The sequence below is a fragment of the Jaculus jaculus genome, chromosome 10 (genome assembly GCF_020740685.1).
Source record: "Jaculus jaculus isolate mJacJac1 chromosome 10, mJacJac1.mat.Y.cur, whole genome shotgun sequence".
NCBI lineage: Eukaryota > Metazoa > Chordata > Mammalia > Rodentia > Dipodidae > Jaculus > Jaculus jaculus.
In genome coordinates this window covers 42,044,256-42,057,907 of record NC_059111.1, presented here as the reverse complement: position 1 = coordinate 42,057,907, position 13,652 = coordinate 42,044,256, and the positions used below count along the sequence as shown (strand labels likewise).

Here is a 13,652-nt window from a genome sequence, read left to right as displayed (position 1 = left end):
CTTCAGATTAGAAGGCCATAAAGAATGGAGACATCCAGTCTTGAAAGGCCAAATAACTGGACTGGCAGTGAGACATCCTCCCTAGGCAATCTGCACAAAAAGCCTATTCTGAACAAGGACACAAATAACTTTGATTCCTTATCTACTTTCCTTGGATCTGCAACTAATTCAGTCTGTTTATCTTAGGATCCTCCTTATAAGTTTGAACCCCCACCTGACTTAGGGCTTGAGCCTTCATTCTGTGGAAAGGCTGCTGCCCTTCGCTGTTTGTTTCAATAAACAGTCTGTCTTTAGAGATCAAGACCAGTGTTCTCTTGCTTTTCTTTCACTTTCCCTACATTTGGTGCCATGACTTGGATGGGAGCCCTCCAGGGCTTTTGGGCCACATTCCTTCCCCTTTTCTTTCCCTCTCCTTCTCCCCACCACTCTTTCCAGTGTTTCACTCCTTTTGGAGCAAAGGCACTCACCAAGCTTACTACTTTGGACTAAACAGTCACCACCCTAATCTGAGACCTCTGGTCTTTTGTGACCTTTGTCTACATGAGTGGCATAAGTTCCATTCAGTCTCAGGGCTCAGTGAGCTTTATTGGTGCTCTATGTAAACCAAGCTTGATACCTGGCAGCTTTCTTATTCCCTATCACATTTTCTTTCTCATTTCCCTGTCACTCTGACCTTTGGATTGTGAGAGTTCTGTGGCTTGTCTGTGGAGACTGAGGGATTCTGGCCAGTGCTACTGCCTGGTGAATGTACAAAATCCCTCTCAGAGCTCAGCTGAGACAGACCTTTAAAGGTAATCCATCAGGTCATCTCTCTCCTTCCTCCCCTCTCTCACCAGACTTGAACTTCAGATAAGAGGCCTCTTGCCATGTGACGTGCTGCACCACACCCTCATCAAATTATAGCTTCAGGATAAGGTATTCCTCTCTGTATGGGAGGTGCCCCACCTCAGATCTTAGTTTCTCACTTTTTGGTCAGTGGATGAACATAGACCCTGAGAGTCTCCCACATATCATTCTACCAGACACTCCTAGTATTACTAGTGCAGGGACACTCCCTCCTAATTTTTGGGTTTTGTTTGCCCTCCCTAAACCTGGGAGGCATACCTGATGGCAGGATTGGCCACTCCAAACAAGTCCTTGTCTTCCAAAATGGGCTCTAAATTACCAGTCCCAAAAGCCTATCGCAAAGCTAACTTGAGCTGGAACTTACTGAGCTCCTGCTTGCCAAATTACTCTGACTCTTCAAATTTGCCCCTAATATTCCTTAAATAATGGCCTCCACTGGGCTGAATTTGGTACTTTTTATTTTAATATTCTTATTGATATTGATAACTTCTGAAAGCAAGGCAAGTGGTCTGAGGTCCCATACTTTCAGGGCTTCTTTGCCTTCCATTCCCACCCTTCCCTTTGTACTTCTTGTTTTACCTACCAAATTCTCCTCTGTCACCAAAAACTTAAAATCCTCCCCAAACGGAAGACCTGATTGTAAGGTTCAGGAGTGACCAAGATCATGGAGACCACTCTAAGGCAAAGATGGAAGCTTTTATTCAGGGAGAGGCGGGGGAATGAGCTGTCAGGACTGACTCTCAAGAGTCTCAACTTTGAGATTAATGCGCTATGGAGAGCTATTAAATTGGGGAAAGGTGAGGAAAGGAAGGAACTTCTTTGTTCTTTACATTAGCCATAATGTGTGAGACCAGAAGTGACCTGGTGGGAGATAAAGGAGGCAGGAAACCTAGACCTGGGACATTGTTAGGCAAGGAAGAGTTAATGGCTGGGCAGTTTCTTGAGGAATGTGGATGACCCACTTCCTTAGGTCTCTTGCCCTCCTGCTGTAACTTCATTTTGTTCTGACCTAACGTCCCAGCCTTTTTTTTTTTTTAATCTTATAAAGCAAGTGTTTAATGGATTAAATAAAGGGATAAAAAACAGCCATATGAATTTCATTTCCAGAAAATTCCTCGAAATTGAAGCTGAAATGATTTTTTTACTTTGCCATTGAAATATATTTGGTTTTTAACATTAAGACAATTAGAAATCTAAATTGTAACTAAAATTTGCCTGTTTATCCCTTATAACCATTAAAAGCACGTTATGGTTTATCCATAAATTTTGCACCTTTTTGCAGGCATGTGTATGGTGTGTGTGTGTGTGTGTGTGTGTGTGTGTGTGTGTGTGTGACAGTGTTTGTCACTGAACATGGAATTCACCAATTTGGCTAGACTAGTTAGATAGTGAGCACTAGGGTTCCTACTACCTCTGTCTACCCAGAATGGGATTACAGGAATGTAGCACCATGCCTGGCTTAAATGTGGGTGCTGAATATCCAAGCTCAGGTCCTCATGCTTTCATGGTAAGCACTTTACCCACTGAGCAATCTCCTAAGCCCTGAAATGTTGCATATTTGTGTCAGAAGAGAAAAATGAGTATTTGAGCATCCATTTCAACAAGCAATCAGGGTATTTTAATCTATTATTAATCCCACTTAATTGCACCAATGAATGGGGGTGATGACTTTCCATACATTTGTAAGTCATGTGTTCATCATGCCCACCCACCTGTCTTCTACTCTTGTCCTTCTATCCTTCCTCCTCAAGCCAGTTTCGCACATTATAAAGAAAAACATGCAATACTTGTTTTATTTCCATTTTATGGCCTTATTTCACTAGCATATTGCTTTCTACTTTATTTTTTGAAAACTGACATAATTGTATTGCTCTTTATAGCTGAATAACATCCATTGTATAGGCTCACCATGTTTTCCTTATCCGCTCACATTTTGAAGGACACCTAGGCCAAATGGCTATCTTGGCTAGTATAAATAATGGTAGTTCCTTTTCTTTTTAATTTTTTTTTAATTTTAGTTATTTATTTATTTATTTGAGAGCGACATACACAGAGAGAAAGACAGATAGAGGGAGAGAGAGAGAATGGTGCACCAGGGCTTCCAGCCTCTGCAAACGAACTCCAGACACATGCGCCCCCTTGTGCATCTGGCTAACGTGGGACCTGGGGAACCGAGCCTCGAACCGGGGTCCCTAGGCTTCACAGGCAAGCGCTTAACCGCCAAGCCATCTCTCCAGCCCCCATGCATTTTTTTTTTTTAGTGTTTTTTTTTTAATTTAATTTATTAGTTTTCTTTTCAGTAAATACAGGCAGTTTGGTACCATTATTTAGGCTCATCTGTGATCTACCCCTTCCCAATAGACCCTCCTTGTTAATGAAAATGGGTCGTGCATTGTGGAGTTAGCCCCCAGTTATTGGTATGATAAATGTCTCTGTAAATCATGACCCAACATGTGACTCTGACATTCTTTCCGCCCCCTCTTCCGCAAAATTTCCCTGAGCCATGTTGGGTTCATTTTTGGTCTGCTTCAGTGCTGAGGTGTTGGGGGCCTCTGAGGCTCTGGCTCTCTGCTTTGGTAGGAGTTGATTTTTCTCTGCGTTGATCTCCTTCCCCTTTGTGCTGGTATCCGGTTCACAGGAAAACATCACCCTTGCTTATTTTGCCAGTTGTCCTTAGTTTCAGTTGGGCCCCTTTTGAGGTATGTTGGGGCAGCTCTCTTCTTAGGATCTGCATCTATCTGGAAAAGAGAAGCAGATTCTCCAACGGAAAGTAAGTTAGCACCCAGAAAATTGAGATAAGACTTACTTTTTTGATAGACAGTATGGTAGATTTAGGCCCTCTTATACCCCATGATTGATGGTAGCTTGATATTGAAGAGTGGGCTTGTGTTTGGGTATGGTTCTGACTTGTTTCCCAGCTCCAGCTATGGGTCTAGTACCACTGAGTGGATCAGTTAGCCAAATCAAGAGCAATTGATTCCTCACCATGGCTGTGTACCACTATTGCACTTGTGTGGGCATCACATCCGGTTATTTGTTGCTAATTAGGTTAAACAATGTGTTGCTTGGACAGATCTTGGTCATTTCCCCCAGTCGCCTATGTAGCGCCTTCTGGCACTAGACACGCTGACTGTCTGGGGACTGACTCTTTCCTGGCTTTCGGCCATGTCATTCCATTTTACACGTCAGCTGTGTATGGAGTCTTCAGCAATAGGGTCTTACCACTGGCCTTTGGTGGGTCATCAAGTACTCTGACAGAAGTCTGTCATTGTTTTGGGAAACCTTGTAGGTTTCTGTGATCAAAAGCTCATTATGGATGGTAGGCCCAAGCTGGAACTGGGGGTTACAGGTCAGTGTCCACTAAGAAATTGAGGAAAAAGATAACTAATATACAAGAGTTAGAGAGGATACAGATAGAGGGGAGAGGGGGAGAGGGAGGAAGGGAAGATGTAGAAGATTTAGGTCAGTTTTGATCCTACCCTCTCCAGTGTCTTGTAGTTCAGGTGTTTCCTGTAAGGGTCTAGTGAAGGTTCAGCCATTTGGTCTGTCTTTTAGGAAGTACAATTTTATGGTACCATTGCCATTTGTGTCCGGGTTACTGTTTTCCACCCTTTGATTCCCTCCCTGCCCTCCCATCCATCTTATTGTCTAGTCCATGAGGTGCTTACTGGGTATGTAAGGCATCTTGGGCAGATTCAGGTTAGGTGTTGAAAAATATGGAACGCTTCACGAATTTGCGTGTCATCCTTGCGCAGGGGCCATGCTAATCTTCTCTGTATCGTTCCAATTTTAGTATATGTGCTGCCGAAGCGAGCACCGTCCCAGCCTTTTGTTAGTGATAAAGAGACAAAGGTTAATTTTTCTTGCTGACCATAAGGGTGATGAATTCTTATGGGAGAGGCTGGATAATGTAATCGATGGGTTTCTTTCTCTTCAGGGCAGGTGATGAGGCAGTTTCATAGTGGCTAGAGGTGACAGAGTGGTGAGATCAATAGCACCAGTGTAGCGTGTTGGTCCTGAGCGAAGCAGAGATTTCTCTCATAATTCTCTCTGTATTGAGCTGGCTTCAGGGCAGTCACTGGCAGACACCTGTTATAGAGAAAGTGAGGTAGATGGGCTCAGTGTACCTTGTGGGAAGACAGAAGGGAGAATAAAGGAGCTTGTTATGCTTGTCAATAGCTATGACATGAACATGCCAGCTGCAAAGGGAGGGTGAGCATTCAGAGACGAGAGATAAGAGTGTTTGGGGCAAGAGGAGGCAGAGGGATCAAGGGAAGAGTAGGAATACACGAGAATTTAAGTTTGAGAATGCCCTTTGGGGTGGAAGTATATATATATCCTTGGATGAGATAGGGTAAGGGCTAAGGAAGAAGGGTGTGGTGGTTTGATTCAGGTGAGAGCAGAGGGATATGGCACAGAAAGAAAAATCTTTGGGTGAACTGTTGCCCTTTCAGCTGCAACTGAGAGATTACAACCTAAGAGACTGGGCTAGCTGACCTGCATTGGGGCAACAGGAAGAATGTTGATTCTTTTGAAGGGGCCTGAGTGCTCCTGTTCTTCAAAGTCTGCTCCCCCCCCCCTTAACAAATTTGGCACCCTACCTGGTATTGTGGAGTATAAGAAATGCAGGAAAGAGAGGGTGATTAAGTTTGCAACATGGTGTTTTGGAAATGGCCATGGGCAGTGTGAAGCAGGTTTGCTGGTGGCCTGCATGGAGGCCTCACGGGGCCATGAGGATGAATCATGGCTTGCATTGGAGACCCAATGGAGATGCAGAGACCATGAGATGGCTGCCAAGGAGAGCTGCTGGCCCCGATGATGTTTTCCAGGACTGTGAGTAGCCTAGCTGGAGGGGCGGAATTGGAATGCCAGAGACTTGTTGCTGGTTAGAATTATCAGCCTTGGAGATTTGTCATTGGCTAGAGTTGGACTTGAAGCTACAAAGTTTGATGCTTTCCCTGGTTGTTTTAAATCTTGTATTGGTTGAATGTTTCTTTGCTATGCACAATGCCATCTTTTGCAGTGCAAATATTTATTCTGTGCCATTATGGGTTTTTTGAGATTATTTTTTTGGTATTATGGCTCAGTTAAAAGACCTTGGATTATAGGGATGTTTAAACATCATTGGGATTAATAAAAACTATGGGGACTTTTAAAGTCAGACTGAATGCATTGCATTTTACATCATATATGGATATCAGTTTATGGGGGCCAGGGGCAGAATGTGGTGGTTTGATTCAGGTGTCCCCATAAACTTAGGTGTTCTGAATGCTAGGTTCCTAGCTGATGGATATTTGTAAATTAATGCCTCCTGGTGGGAGTATATTTTGGGGGGCAGGCTTATAGGTGTTATAGCCAGTTTCTCCATGCCACTGTTTGGCACACTCTCCTTTTGCTATGGTCCACCTTATGTTGCCCAGGGGGTGATGTCCACCCTCTGCTTATGCCATCGTTTTCCCCTGCCATCATGGAGCTTCCCCTCGAGCCTGTAAGCCAAAATAAATCTCTTTTTTCCAGAAACTGCTCTTGGTTGGGTGATTTTTACCAGCAATGCGAACCGGACTGCAACAGAGGGGGGCCAAGGAATTGCTCTGATTCTGGCTAAGGCAAGTGGAAGGAGCTGGGGTCAGAGTAGGTGAAGTTAATCAGGGACAGGCAGAGGCAGAAGACTTGAGTTAATACTAGAGTTTAATATTGTAAGTCAGCATCAGACAGGGGAACCTATTAGTCTGAATTATTTTTTATGTTGTAGTTATATTTTTCTTACTGGGTGATTAAGACCATGTAGACTGCCAGAATTAACTGTATATTTTGAAGGTCAATAATGGCACTGTAGGAGAGACTTTAAGGAATCTGTGAGGAGTTCTATGACTCAGCATTGTCATCTGCTAGGATAAGTCAAGGCTGTGCTGACCAAGTGACCCTCCCTCTTTTGGGAAGCCTGGAGGACTGTTTTACCTCTGATGTGACTCTCCTGTTGCAGATACACTGACTTGGAATTCATTTCTGGGTCTCCACATCCTCTCTGATCAAGAAGACAGGTAACTTACCAGAGGCTAGAAGTGTCCCATAATTTCATGTGGCATTTTAACCTGGGAGCAGGAACCAACATATTGGTTATGCTTTTAACTCCAACATTTCCAATTGATTTTGGCTTCTACATATGGTTATTAATCACTCAGAGATACTGTAAATATCTGATTAGCAAAACAGGTTAGTTAAAAAGGGTGCAGAACATATCTGGTTAGCAAAGCAGATCTGGTTAGAGAATGACACAGTAGTTTTAAATCATTCTGAATAATATTTAAGTTTAGTTGCTAGGTGACAGTGTAAGCTGTATCTGGGATATAGGAAGCATACACATTCTATCTTTGAAGTGTCCTATCAGTTAGAAGTATAGGCAGAACATTTTAGTAGCCCTGAAAACAATATTTTATCAATAACTTTAAAGCAATTGATTTAATCTAGAAATTGTGTGCCAGGAAAAAGACAAGACAGTATAAAAAGTTGGCATCTAAGCTGGGTGTGGTGGCACAAGCCTTTAATCCCAGCACTTGGGAGACAGAGGTAGGAGGATCACTGAGAGTTCAAGGCCTCCCAGAAACTAAAGAATGAATTCCAGGTTAGCCTCAGCTAGAGTGAGACCCTACCACGAAAAACCAAACAAACTTGGCATCTGTGTTTGAAAGCATCTTTGGCTATTCTGTATATCAATGCAAATACCAGCTACCCCCCATCTGGAAGTAGAATAGCAATTTAAGATTTTTTTTTCTTTTAAAATTTTCATTTATTTATTTTATCTTTTCACAATTTTTATTAACATTTTCCATGATTATAAAAAATATCCCATGGTAATACCCTCTCCCCCCCCACCACACTTTCCCCTTTGAAATTCCATTCTCCAAGATTATTATTATTATTTTTTTAATTATTTATTTATTTATTTGAGAGTGACGGACATAGAGAGAAAGACAGATAGAGGGAGAGAGAGAATGGGCGCACCAGGGCTTCCAGCCTCTGCAAACGAACTCCAGACGCGTGCGCCCCCTTGTGCATCTGGCTAACGTGGGACCTGGGGAACCAAGCCTCGAACCGGGGTCCTTAGGCTTCACAGGCAAGCGCTTAACCGCTAAGCCATCTCTCCAGCCCAAGATTATTTTTAATCTTAAATTTAATCTTTAATTAGGGCAGGAGACATGTTTTAAGTATTGATATCTCTATAAACCATGAATTTAAGATACCTGAAATGAGACAATTAAGTGAAACCTTGACTGAGACTGATTATACATAGTTCAAGAATAAAATAAAACTTGGTCATTGTTGAATTAAGCAAGCCCGATTTTAACATGCATTAAAGACGATATGACAGACAAAGCAATTTCTTAAATAAGTACCTTTTACCATTAAACAATTTTAAGGCTTAACTAAAGAAATATTTATGACTGTTACATAAAGCTTAGACAAACTAGATTGACATTGTTTATATACAGTGGATTTTCCTAAGACATGGGGGGCTTTTTTAGTTTCTTTTAATTTTTTTTTTTTTTTTTTTTTTGCTTATTTTTATTTATTTGAGAGCGACAGAGAGAAAGAGGCAGATAGAGATAGAGAGAGAATGAATGGGTGCTCCAGGGCTTCCAGCCACTGCAAACAAACTCCAGATGCATGCGCCCCCTTGTACATCTGGCTAACATGGGTCCTGGGGAATCGAGCCTTGAACCAGGATCCTTAGGCTTCACAGGCAAACGCTTAACTGCTAAGCCATCTCTCCAGCCCAGTTTTTTTTTTTTAAACAAAAGACATAATAAGTCACTTTGTATAAGATTTAGATTATAACTTTAGTGACAATCACCTAGCAAAATCAGCTTGAACCAGAAAAGAACCATCTTAAAATCATAGTTTTAGTCAGGCATGGTGATATAAGTTTATTGATAGCTAAACATCATGGTGTTAGTATAAACCCAATTACAATTTTCTAGCATTCTGACATCTGGAAAAGTCTAAAATTAGCAAAAAGTAGAGTTTATATATTTAAGGCACATGAGGCTACAGAGAGTAAACTATGAACAAAAGATCTGTTAACATAATTAAAAAATAAACAAGAAATTTTTGGTTTAAATATAAAGACATGAAAAATTTTATCATTTTTAAAATAAATCTTTTTGTTTTATTTTTATTTATTTACTTGTGAGCGACAGAGAGAGAAAGAGGCAGAGAGAGAGAGAGAGAGAGAGAGAATGGGCATGCCAGGGCCTCCAGCCACTGCAAACAAACTTCAGACGTGTGTGCCCCCTTGTGCATCTGGCTAACATGGGTCCTGGGGAATCCAGCCTCAAACCAGGGTCCTTAGCCTTCATAGGCAAGCACTTAACCACTAAGCCTTTTCTCTGGCCCAAGATTTTATAATTTTTTTAAGCTTATTAGAATTGAGATCCATATATATATATGTATTTTTAGAAGACTTAGCACTTTTTTTTTTTTTTTTTTTGAGGTAGGGTCTCACTCTGGTCCAGGCTGACCTGGAATTAACTCTGTAGTCTCAGGGTGGCCTTGAACTCACGGCGATCCTCCTACGTCTGCTTCCCGAGTGCTGAGACTTAGCACTTTTAAAAGCTAAATAAGATATCCATCCAATCTATAAGTCAGTTTTTGAGGTTACTTTAGCTATATTTAATATACCCAAATAGAGTAATTGGATTAAACTGCCATGGTCTAATGAAAAAAGGAGGCAAGTTTCATGGAAAAGAGAGGGAATGAGCATGCTTGGGCCACTTGCCATTGCAAACAATTTCCAAAATAAGTTCCAAATGTAAGTTCCACTATGTGCATCTGGCTTTGCAAATAAGTACCTTTAACTGCTGAGCCAAAAAATTTTTTAATATCTTAACGTACACAATTTTATAAATCTTTTTAATATATATATATATTTATATATATATATTTATATTAATATTTCATTGACACCTTCTATACAACAAACCATGGCATTTCCCTCCTCTCCCCTCCCCTATTTTCTCCTTCATAGCTCTGCTGTCTGTCATATCCCCTCCCTCTGTCCATCAGTCTCTCTTTTAATTTGATGTCATCATCTTTTTCTCCTATAATGAGGGTCTTGTGTGGGTATTGCTAGGCACTGTGAGATCTTGGATATCGAGGCCAAATTCTGTCTGGAAAGTTGTATATAGGAAGTGATAGCCTTCCTTTGGCTCTTACATTCTTTCCGCCACCTCTTCCATAATGGACCCTAAGCCTTGGAGGGTGTGAGATGTTTCAGTGCTGGACACTCTTCCATCCCCTTTTCTCAGCACCATGTTGCCTTTTGGGCCATCACAGTGGTCATTACCATGTGAAAAGAGAAGCTTCTCTAACCAGACATGAGAGTAACATTAGTGTATGAATATGAACATTAAGTGTAGTGATTTCAGGGCAATTTGATAAGAGTAATATATGCATTTATCCAGACAAGAGCAGGCTTTATACACCTAAAGCTCATGACCTCTCCTGCCATAGGCTTTTGATTAGGTTTTCAGTACCAGGCACATATTCCCTCACCTGGAGTGGGCCTTTAATCCAATTTGAGAGCAGTTGGTTTCCCCAAGAGCAGACATACCACTACTGCACTCTCTCAGACACTTGGTCTGTCTGACCAAACTTGAGGCTTCCAATGTCCACTGTTTTCACTGCTGATGACTTCTGTCTCCCATAAAACTGCATACAGTGCAGCTTTTTCCAGCTTTCAGTTTGCTGGGCTACAGGGAAAAGGTTTTCTGCTCAGCACCAGATTGATTTCTCAGTGACTTTGCGGCTCAGGCATGTGAAGTCTTAAGCAATAGGGTCTTACCATCTCTTTCTCATGGGGAATCAAGGGCCTTGACAAAAGCCTGTAATGTTTTGGAGGCAATATAGACCTCCCTGGTCAATGACTCACTGGGAGGTAGCCCATCTCAGGCACTGAAATTTTCTAGTAACAATCTATGGCTTCTGCATGTGCAATTATTTGAAAAAGGAGATTTTCATATGTCTTATTCAGAATATCATGAATTTTGATTGACCCTCCCCCCACCTTTCTTTCGTACAATCTCTTCCCCTGACTTCGCTTAGGCCTTTGCCCTCCCTGTAAGATGTTCTTCTAGTTACATATATACAATACCATCCTCTTAAGACCTTCCCTCTTGTATTAGTCAGGGTTCTCTAGAGGAACAGAATTACTAGAATGAATTATTTTATAAAGGGAATTTATTGGATTAGCTTACAGTAGTCCAATAGCAGTTGCAGGCCTGAGAATCACCGAACCTGGTAGCTGCTCAGTCCACGTGGCCAGATGCCTCAGCCGTCCCGACCCGGCACTGCAGATGATGCCGGAAAGCTTGGAGGCTTCCTGAGGAGCCACTGGGTTTCGATCCACATGGGTCTTCAGTTGATGTTGGTCTTTAGTCTGCACTGGTCTTCGATCCACGCTAGAAGGTAGGGAGCAGCTCCGGCAGCCAAGTGGAAGGAAGGAAGGAAAAAGGGGATTCTTCTACCCAGAGCTTCCTTATATCAAGTCCCTCTCTGAGCGGGCCCGCCCACTCTGGGGGAAGGGCTCACCCTGGGAGAAAGACCTCCTCCTTTAGTTGATCCTTCCTAGAAGCAGCCTGTGGATTACTAAACAGATCAAGTTGACAACACCTTAACTATCACACCTCTCCTCCCTCCATTATAGCTTTTTTCTAGATTATGGGCCTCTGCTACTGATTGGTTCCAGATCACATACAAGTCTATACATTTGTAGCTAGGATCCACATGAGAGAGAACATGCAATGTTTGGCTTTCTGGGCCTGGGTTACCTCACTTAGTATAATCCTTTCCAAATCCATCCATTTCCCTGCAAATTTCATAATTTCATTTTTAGTTACCACTGAATAGAACTCCATAGTGTAAATGTACCACATTTTTATTATCTATTCATCTGTGGATGGACATCTAGGCTGGTTCCATTTCCTAGCTATTGTAAATAGAGCAGCAATAAACATGGTTATGCAAGTATCTCTAAGGTAGTGAGAAGAGCCATTAGGATATATGCCTAGGAGTGCTATAGTTGGATCATATGGCAAATCTAGTTTTAGCTGTCTCAAGAACCTCCACACTGATTTCCACAATGGCTGTACCAGATTACATTCCCACCAACAGTGCAGAAGTGTTTGCCTTTTGCCACATCCTCGCCAACATTTATTGTCATTTGTTTTCTTGATGGTAGCCATTCTGATGGGAGAGAGAAGGAATCTCAAGGTAGTTTTAATTGGCATTTCCCTGATGGCTAAGAATGTAGAACACTTTTTTTGATGCCATCTATATTTCTTCCAATGAGAACTCTCTACTTAGTTCCATAGCCCATTTTTTGATTGGATTTTTTTGATTTCTTATTGTTCTGTATTTTTGAATTCTTTGTATATTCTGGATATTAATCCTCTGTCAGATGTGTAACTGGCAGATTTTCTCCCATTCTCTTGGTTGTCTCTTTGCTCTATTCATAGTGTCCTTTGCTGTACTAAATAAAGCTTTGTAATTTCATGAGATCCCAGTAGTTGATTAGTGGCTTTACTTTCTGAGCAATTGGGGTTATATTCAGAAAGTCACTACCTATGCCAATCTGTTGAAGGGTTTCTGCCACCTTTCCCTCTAGCAACTGCAGAGTTTAAGGTCTGACATTAAGGTCCCTGATCCACTTGGATTTGATTATTATGCATGGGGAAAGACAAGGATCTATTTTCATCTTTCTTTTTTTTTTTTTTTTATAAAGTGAGCTGGGCGTGGTGGCACACGCTTTTATTTTTATTTATTTATTTATTTATTTTTATTTTTTTTTTTATTTATTTGAGAGCAACAGACACAGAGAGAAAGGCAGATAGATAGATAGGGCTTCCAGCCTCTGCAAACGAACTCCAGACGCATGCACCCCCTTGTGCATCTGGCTAACGTGGGACCTGGGGAACCGAGCCTCGAACCAGGGTCCTTAGGCATCACAGGCAAGCGCTTAACCGCTAAGCCATCTCTCCAGCCCTATTTTCATCTTTCTACATATAGATATCCAGTTTTCCCAGCTCCACTTGCTGAAAAGGCTGTCTTTTCTCCAATGAATATTTTTGGCATTTTTGTCAAAAATCAGATGGCTGTAGCTGCCTGGATTAACTGATCTACATGTCTGTCTTTGTGTCAATACCACACTGTATTTGTTACTATGGCTTTGTAAAATCAGGTATGGTGATACCACCAGCAGTTTTTTTGTTTTTTGGGGTTTTTTTTTTGCTCAAATTCATTTTGGCTTTTTGAGGTTTTTTTGTATTCCCAAGTGAAATTTTGGATTTTTTTCTATTCCTGTGAAGAATGTCAGTGGAATTTTTATGGGAGTTGCATTAAATTTGTAGATTGCTTTTGGTAAGATTGACATTTTCACAATATTGTAGATTGCTTTGGGTAAGATTGACATTTTCACAATATTGATTCTTCCAATCCAAGAGCATCTTTCCATTTCCTTGTCTCTTCTGCAATTTCTCACTTGAATGTTTTAAAGTTCTCATTGTAGAGTTCCTTCACTTCCTTAGTTAAGTTTATTCCAAGGTACTTTATTTTTCTTCAGGCAATTGTGAATGGGAGAGATTCCCTGATTTCATTTTCTGCACATTTGTTGTTAGTATATAGCAAAGCTATTGATTTCAGTTTATTTATTTGGCATCCTGCTACATTGCTAAAAGTGTTTATCAGCTCTAACACTTTCCTGGTAGAGTTTTTAGGGTCTTTTATGTATAGAATCATATCATCTGCAAATA

General features: G+C 41.3%; 1 non-coding gene across 1 annotated transcript; it reads right to left on the bottom strand.

The window, feature by feature from the left end:
* Positions 1–4,556: 4,556 nt before the first annotated feature.
* On the bottom strand, positions 4,557–4,663 carry LOC123464149. Its single transcript, XR_006639390.1, has one exon. It is a non-coding gene; the product is annotated as a U6 spliceosomal RNA (small nuclear RNA).
* Positions 4,664–13,652: the final 8,989 nt, after the last annotated feature.